A 7,060-nucleotide genomic window follows, 5' to 3' on the forward strand; every position below is an offset into this window, starting at 1 on the left:
GAATGTTTCTAGGATTTTCCCTGGAATAAAAGTTAAGCTAATTGGCCTGTAGTTTTCCGGGTCCTCATGCTTCCCCTTCTTGTACAACGTTGGCCCTCTTCCAGTCCTATAGGATTTCTCCAGAGGCCCAGTGATTTTTGAAAGACTTTTGCCAGTGGTTCTGCAGTTACTTCGGCCAAGTCTTGCAGCACTCTTGGCTGGAGTTCATCCGGTCCTGCTGATTTATATACATCTGATTTCTGTAGTTAATCGTACACCAGTTCTATGGCGATGGTAGGAACAGTGTCAATCCCGCCCTGCTCGTTCTCTGCCCTACCTGGTGTGTTGTTCCCCTCAGTCTTGTGAAAGACCGAGGCAAAGTAGTCATTTCGGAGTTCGTTTTTTCCTGAGTGGAAGTGACCAGGTATCCTGAGGCATTGAGTGGTGGCCCCACACTCCCATTAGTTTTCCTTTTACTCCCTGTGTAGCTAAAGGAGGACTTCTTGTTGTCCTTGATTCTTGTAGCTAGTTTGAATTCAGTTTCTGCCTTAGCTTGCGTAATCTGGTTTCTACAAGTGCAGGCCAGTGTCAAGTAGTCTTCCTCAGAGCCTGGCCCACGCTCCCGTTGTTTGTACGCCTCTTTCTTTTTCTGCAGGGGCCTGCAACTTCCCTGCTTAGCCAAGAGGGTTTTTTGACCCGTCTGCTATTTTGTCTCTGTAAAAAAGGTGATGTAGTCTGGGGAGGAGAAGCCTGAAACAGAATCTCGTGCGTGGATGACCTCTACCTGACTCAATAAGTCTATGGGCCAACGAGAGGCAAAGCGCTGCTCGACCTGGTACTGGCTACGGGGGACGACCTAATCGGTGACCTAGTGATCGATGGGAAGCTGGGTGACAGCGACCACGAGCTGATCACCTTCACCATCCGCCGTAAAGCTGGCAAGTCTGTCAGCAACACAGAAGTCCTTGACTTCAGAAAAGCCGACTTTGACAAGCTCAAGAGGCTTGTCGGTCAGGCCCTCAGGGACCACGACCCCAGGGAGATGGGAGTTCAAGAAGAGTGGTTGCTTCTCAAGGAAGCGATCCTCAGTGCACAAGCTAAATCTATTCCAACACGGAGGAAAGGCAGCAAGAAGGCACAGCAGCCCTCCTGGCTTTCCAGGGACCTAGTGGACCTCCTGTGGCTAAAAAGGAAAGCCTACAAAGGATGGAGGACAGGATTCACCTCCAAGGAGGATTACTCCGCGCTGGTCCGGTCCTGCAGGGAGCAAACCAGGAAAGCCAAGGCTGCAACTGAACTCCAACTAGCTTCAGGCATCAAGGACAACAAAAAGTCCTTTTTCAGATATGTGGGGAGCCGGAGGAAAAGCAAGGGCAATGTTGGACTCCTGCTAAACCAGATGGGGCAACTGACAACTGACGCCCAGGAAAAAGCCAACCTATTAAATAGGTACTTTGCGTCAGTCTTTCATCAGTCCCATGGGATGCCCATGTCTGTTATGGGACAGGAAGATCCGGGTGATGGGGATCCCCTACCCTCCATAAATGCTGACCTCGTGAAGGAACACCTTGAGAAGCTGGATACCTTCAAGTCAGCCGGCCCTGACAACCTGCACCCCAGGGCACTCAAGGAGCTGGCGAGCGTCATAGCCCAGCCCCTGGCACGGATCTTTGAGAGCTCCTGGCGCTCTGGTGTAGTGCCCGAAGACTGGAAGAAGGCCAATGTGGTGCCGATCTTCAAGAAAGGGAGGAGAGTGGATCCGGCTAACTACAGGCCCATTAGCCTGACTTCTATCCTGAGGAGATCCTAGAAAAGTTTATTAAGGAGGCCATCCTTGAGGGACTGGCCCAGGCTAACATCCTAAGGGATAGCCAGCACGGGTTTGTTGCAGGTAGGTCTTGTTTGATCAATCTCATTTCCTTCTATGACCAGGTGACCTATCATATCACCTGGATGAGGGAGAAGAGATTGATGTCATATATCTTGACTTCAAAAAAGCTTTTGATCTGGTATCCCATGATCACCTCTTGGCCAAACGGGCCAGTTGTGGCCTTGGCTCCACCACGATCTGCTGGCTGGGAAATTGGCTTCGTGGTCGGACCCAGAGGGTTGTGATTGATGGCAGTCACTCATCGTGGTGCCCTGTGACCCGTGGGGTCCCTCAAGGCTCTGTCCTGGGACCCATACTGTTCAACATCTTCATTAACGATGTGGACATTGGAGTCAGGAGTGGACTGGCCAAGTTCGCCGATGACACCAAACTTTGGGGCAAAGCATCCACGCCAGAAGATAGGCGGGTGATCCAGGCTGACCTGGACAAGCTCAGCAAATGGGCGGACGAGAACCTGATGGTGTTTAACACCGAAAAATGCAAGGTTCTCCACCTTGGGAGGAAAAACCTGCAGCATCCTTATAGGCTCAGCAGTGCTACGTTGGATAGCACTACAGAAGAAAGAGACTTGGGGGTCATCATTGACCACAAGATGAACATGAGCCTGCAGTGCGATGCTGCGGCTAGTAAAGCGACCAAAACGCTGGCTTGCATCCATAGATGCTTCTCGAGCAAATCCCGGGACGTCATTCTCCCCTTGTACTCAGCCTTGGTGAGGCCGCAGCTGGAGTACTGTGTCCAGTTTTGGGCTCCACAATTCAAAAAGGATGTGGAGAAGCTTGAGAGAGTCCAGAGGAGAGCCACGCGCATGATCAGAGGTCAGGAAAACAGATCTTACGATGACAGGCTGAGAGCCATGGGACTCTTTAGCCTGGAAAAGCGCAGGCTCAGGGGTGATCTGATGGCCACCTATAAGTTTATCAGGGCTGACCCTCAGGATCTGGGGGGACGTTTGTTCACCAGAGCGCCCCAAGGGATGACGAGGTCGAACGGTCACAAACTCCTGCAAGACCGTTTCAGGCTGGACATAAGGAAGAATTTCTTTCCTGTCCGAGCCCCCAAGGTCTGGAGCAGTCTGCCAGCGGAGGTGGTTCAAGCACCTACATTGAACACCTTCAAGAGTAAATTGGATGCTTATCTTGCTGGGATCCTATGACCCCAGCTGACTTCCTGCCCTTTGGGCAGGGGGCTGGACTCGATGATCTCCCGAGGTCCCTTCCAGCCCTAATGTCTATGAAATCTATGAAATCTATTAAAAAACAAAAAAATTGATAACAGTCTGCACGTCCCTGCAGGGCGATGGCAGAGAGGGTGGAGATGGGTTATCTCTGTGGCTGCAGGGGCCAGGACGAGGAGCAGGGCCTCCAGGTGCTGCAAGCAAGGTTTAGGCTGGAGACGAGGAGGAGGTTTCTGTGTCTGAGGGCAATTGAGCACCAGGGCAGGAGCCTAGGGGAGTTGTGGCCTCTCCACCCCTGGGGCTGTGACGAGCAGGTTGGACTGACACGCGTCTGGGCTGCTTCAGTCAGGGCTCGTCCTGCCCGGGCTATATGAGCCTGAGAGGTCCCTTCCAGCCAAGGTCTCTCCCATTCCCCACTCGTCTCCCCTAGTAAGTTCATAGCCACCAGGTCCCCTCTCAACCTTCTCTCGTGGAGGCTGAACAGGCTCACGTCCCATCGCCTCTCCTCATAGGGCCTGCCCTGCTGCCCCCTGATCATGCGAGTGGCCCTCCTCTGGACCCTCTCCATGTTGTCCACATCCCTCCTGAAGTGCGGCGCCCAGACCTGGACGCAGTCCTCCAGCTGCGGCCTGACCAGTGCCGCATAGAGGGGGAGGATCACCTCCCCGGACCTGGTCGAGATGCATCTGTGGATGCACGACAAGGTGAGGTTGGCCTTCCTGACCACGTCCCCACACTGCCGGCCCATGTTCATCTTGGCATCAAAGATGACCCCAAGAACCTTTTCCGCCTCTGCACTGACAAGAGGGGAGTTCCCCAGCCTGTAGGTATGGTGCCGGTTGTTCCTCCCCAGGTGCAGCACCTTGCACTTGTCAGTGTTGAATCCCATCCTGTACTCATCCACCCACCCCTGTAACCTGTCTAGGCCTGATTGCAGCCTATTCCTCCCTTCTAGCGTGCCCACCTCCCCCCACATCTTAGTGTCATCAGCAAATTTGAACAGGGTGCTATTTACCCCCTCGTCCAAGTCACCAATGGAGATGTTGAACAGTGCGGGCCTGAGGACCGAGCCCTGGGGGACCCCACTGCCCACATCCCTCCAGGTTGAAAATGACCCGTCCACCACCGCTGTCTGGGTACGGCCCTCCAGCCAGTTGGCGACCCATCTGACTGTGTGGGTGTCAATGACACAGTCACATCATTTTTTAATCAGAACGGGGACAGTGTTGAAGGCCTTCCGAAAGTCCAGGAAGACGATGTCCACTGCTACCCCTGTGTCTAAGGATTTTATGACCTGGCCGTAGAAGGCCACCAGGTTGGTCTGACAGGACCTGCCGCTAATGAACCGGTGTTGGTTGCCCCTAAGCATACACTCCCTTGCTTGCCTCTTGCAGATGTGCTCCTGGATAATCTTCTCAAAGAGCTTCCCCAGGACTGAGGTAAGACTAACTGGCCTATCGTTTTCCGGATCCTCCTTCCTCCCCTTTTTGAAGATGGGAACCACACTGGCGCTCTTCCAGTCCTCTGGCACCACACCAGAGCCCCACGAGTGCTCGTACAGCCATGCCGGGGGTCCCGCAATGACCGCAGCCAATTCCCTCAGCACTCGCGGGTGGAGATCGTCCAGTCCAGCTGATTGAAATACGTCCAGTCCTGCCAGATGCTCCCTGACTAGATCCGCCCTGACCCTGGGCCTGGATGTGCCTCCCCTGGGTCCGTCTGGAGTTCCAGTGGGGGGGATGGCCTGGTCCCTGCTCAGAAAAATGGAGACAAAGTATTTGTTAGAGGTTAGCTTTACCATCTGGTGCAACCACCAGATTGCCAAGCGTGTCCTGCAGGGGCCCCACGTTACCCAGTGCCTTCTTTTTGCCCCCTGTATATTTAAAAAAGGACTTCTTGTTGTCTTTGATCCTGGTCGCTAGTCCCAGTCCCATGTCCGCCTCGGCCTTCCTAACAGCCGTCCTACAATCCTGAGCAACGGAGATATAATACTCCTTGGTGATGGCCTCTCTCTGCCATTGGGTGTACGCCTCCTTTTTCACTTTCAGACATTCCTGAATGCCTTTGGTGAGCCATGGGGGCTTTTGAGCAGTCTTGCCCCCTTTGATCTGTGTGGGGTTTGTAATTCTTTGGGTTTGGAGGATCGTCTCCTTAAGGAACGACCACTCTTCCTGGACTCCCAACTCCCCTCCCCACTGGGACCTCAGTGTCTCCTTAGCTCAATGAAGTCCGCCCTCCTGAAGTCGAGGGCTGCTGCCTTGCTGCCGGCCTTTGCCACCTTGTGCCGGATGATGAATCGCAGCAGGTGACGATCGCTGTCGCCCAGGTGGTCAAGCCCCCGCAGCCCCCGCACCAGGTCATCACCTGTGGTCTCCCCTCACCGCTGGTCTCTCTCCCCGCAGGCGGACGCCACCGGCCCCATGGACGGGCCGAACCAGACGCAGGTGACAGAGTTCGTTTTCCTGGGCTTCTCCCGCGTCCTGCAGGGCCAGGCCTTCGTCTTCCTGGCCTTCCTCGCCATCTACCTCGTCACCCTGCTGGGGAACTGCCTGATCCTCACCCTCATCGTGCTGGATCCCCAGCTGCACAGCCCCATGTACTTCTTCCTCGGCCACCTCTCCTTCCTGGACATGTGCTACTCCTCCGTCACGCTGCCCAAGATCCTGGTCAACTTTGTACGCCAGCAGGAGACCATCTCCTACCAGGAGTGCATGGCACAGATATTCTTCTTCATGACTTGTGCTGGGGCTGAGGGTGCACTGCTGACTGTCATGGCTTTTGACCGGTATGCAGCCATCTGCAAACCCCTGCACTACACCCGCATCATGAGAAAGAAGGTGCGTGTCCCGCTGGCCACAGTGTCCTGGCTCTGGGGTATCCTGAACTCAGCCATCCACAACTTCCTGACCACCAAAGTCTCCTTCTGTGGAGCCAACCAGATCCCCCACATCTTCTGCGACGTCCCTCCCCTGCTGAAGATCGCCTGCAGCGACACCTATGCCAATGAGATGTCTCTTCATGCTACCAGTTTCTTTGTGGGATTGATCCCATTTCTGCTCATCCTCATCTCATACACCTACATCCTGCTGGTCATCCTCCGCATCCACTCCAACATGGGCAGGCGCAAAGCTTTCTCCACATGTGCCGCACACCTGGTCACAGTCACCATCTACTTTGGGATGGGCGCCCTGAACTACAACCGGCCCAGCACTGGCTACTCCCTGGAGGTGGACACGCTGATCTCCTCTCTCTACTCCATCGTCACCCCCATGCTCAACCCCCTCATCTACAGCCTCCGCAACCAGGACATGAAGGGCGCCCTGAGGAGGGCTCTGGGCAACCACAAGAAGGACAACGCGTCCCCATGAACACAGCCAGGTGTGGACTAAGGTGAGGTCTGGGAGGAGACCCTGCCTCAGAATGACACCAAGGGCTTGGTGCTGTGTTGATGGGGAAAGTCCCTGTTTGCATTTCTTGAAAAGAGTCACAGCAAAGTAGCGCTGGAAGGGCCTAGACTGGTCATCTAGTCCCATGCCCTGCTCCAGTGCAGATCTACCCCAGCTCAAATGCACATGTCTAGTCTGTAAAGGCTTGCAGTGAGTGCCCCCACTCTCTCTGGGACCTGTTGCTCCTAAGTTCCCCCAGCAACTACCCTGTCTTGTCCTGTCCCCTCTTAACTTATGGAGCCAGGGAGTTCTACTCTCTTTGGAAATAAACATTTTGTATTTGAAGCCTATTGTCAAAGCGCTCGTGCTCCCTGTTCCAGACTAAATAATCCCAGTACTTCTGACCTGTCCTCCTGTGTCTTCATTCCTAGGTCTGTCATCATTTCTTTTGCTGTGTCCTTTAGCCTCTCCACATCTCCCTTAGGTTGTGGTATCTGGAACTGAACGCAGGTGAAGCCTCTCTTGTACTGAATGGAGGGAATGCCCTGCGTCCTGGTGGGTACAGCACTCCTGATTATGCATTCCCCATAGCTGTTACTGCTTTTGGCAATTAAAAAACAGTGTCAA

At 54.2% G+C, this 7,060-nt stretch overlaps 1 pseudogene; it reads left to right on the forward strand.

The window, feature by feature from the left end:
• The first annotated feature begins 5,467 nt into the window (after positions 1–5,467).
• On the forward strand, positions 5,468–6,436 carry LOC149865378 (olfactory receptor 1G1-like; annotated as a pseudogene).
• Positions 6,437–7,060: the final 624 nt, after the last annotated feature.

Source organism: Crocodylus siamensis, chromosome 4 (assembly GCF_052110815.1).
Source record: "Crocodylus siamensis isolate JL-2025a chromosome 4, ASM5211081v1, whole genome shotgun sequence".
Taxonomy (NCBI): Eukaryota; Metazoa; Chordata; order Crocodylia; family Crocodylidae; genus Crocodylus; species Crocodylus siamensis.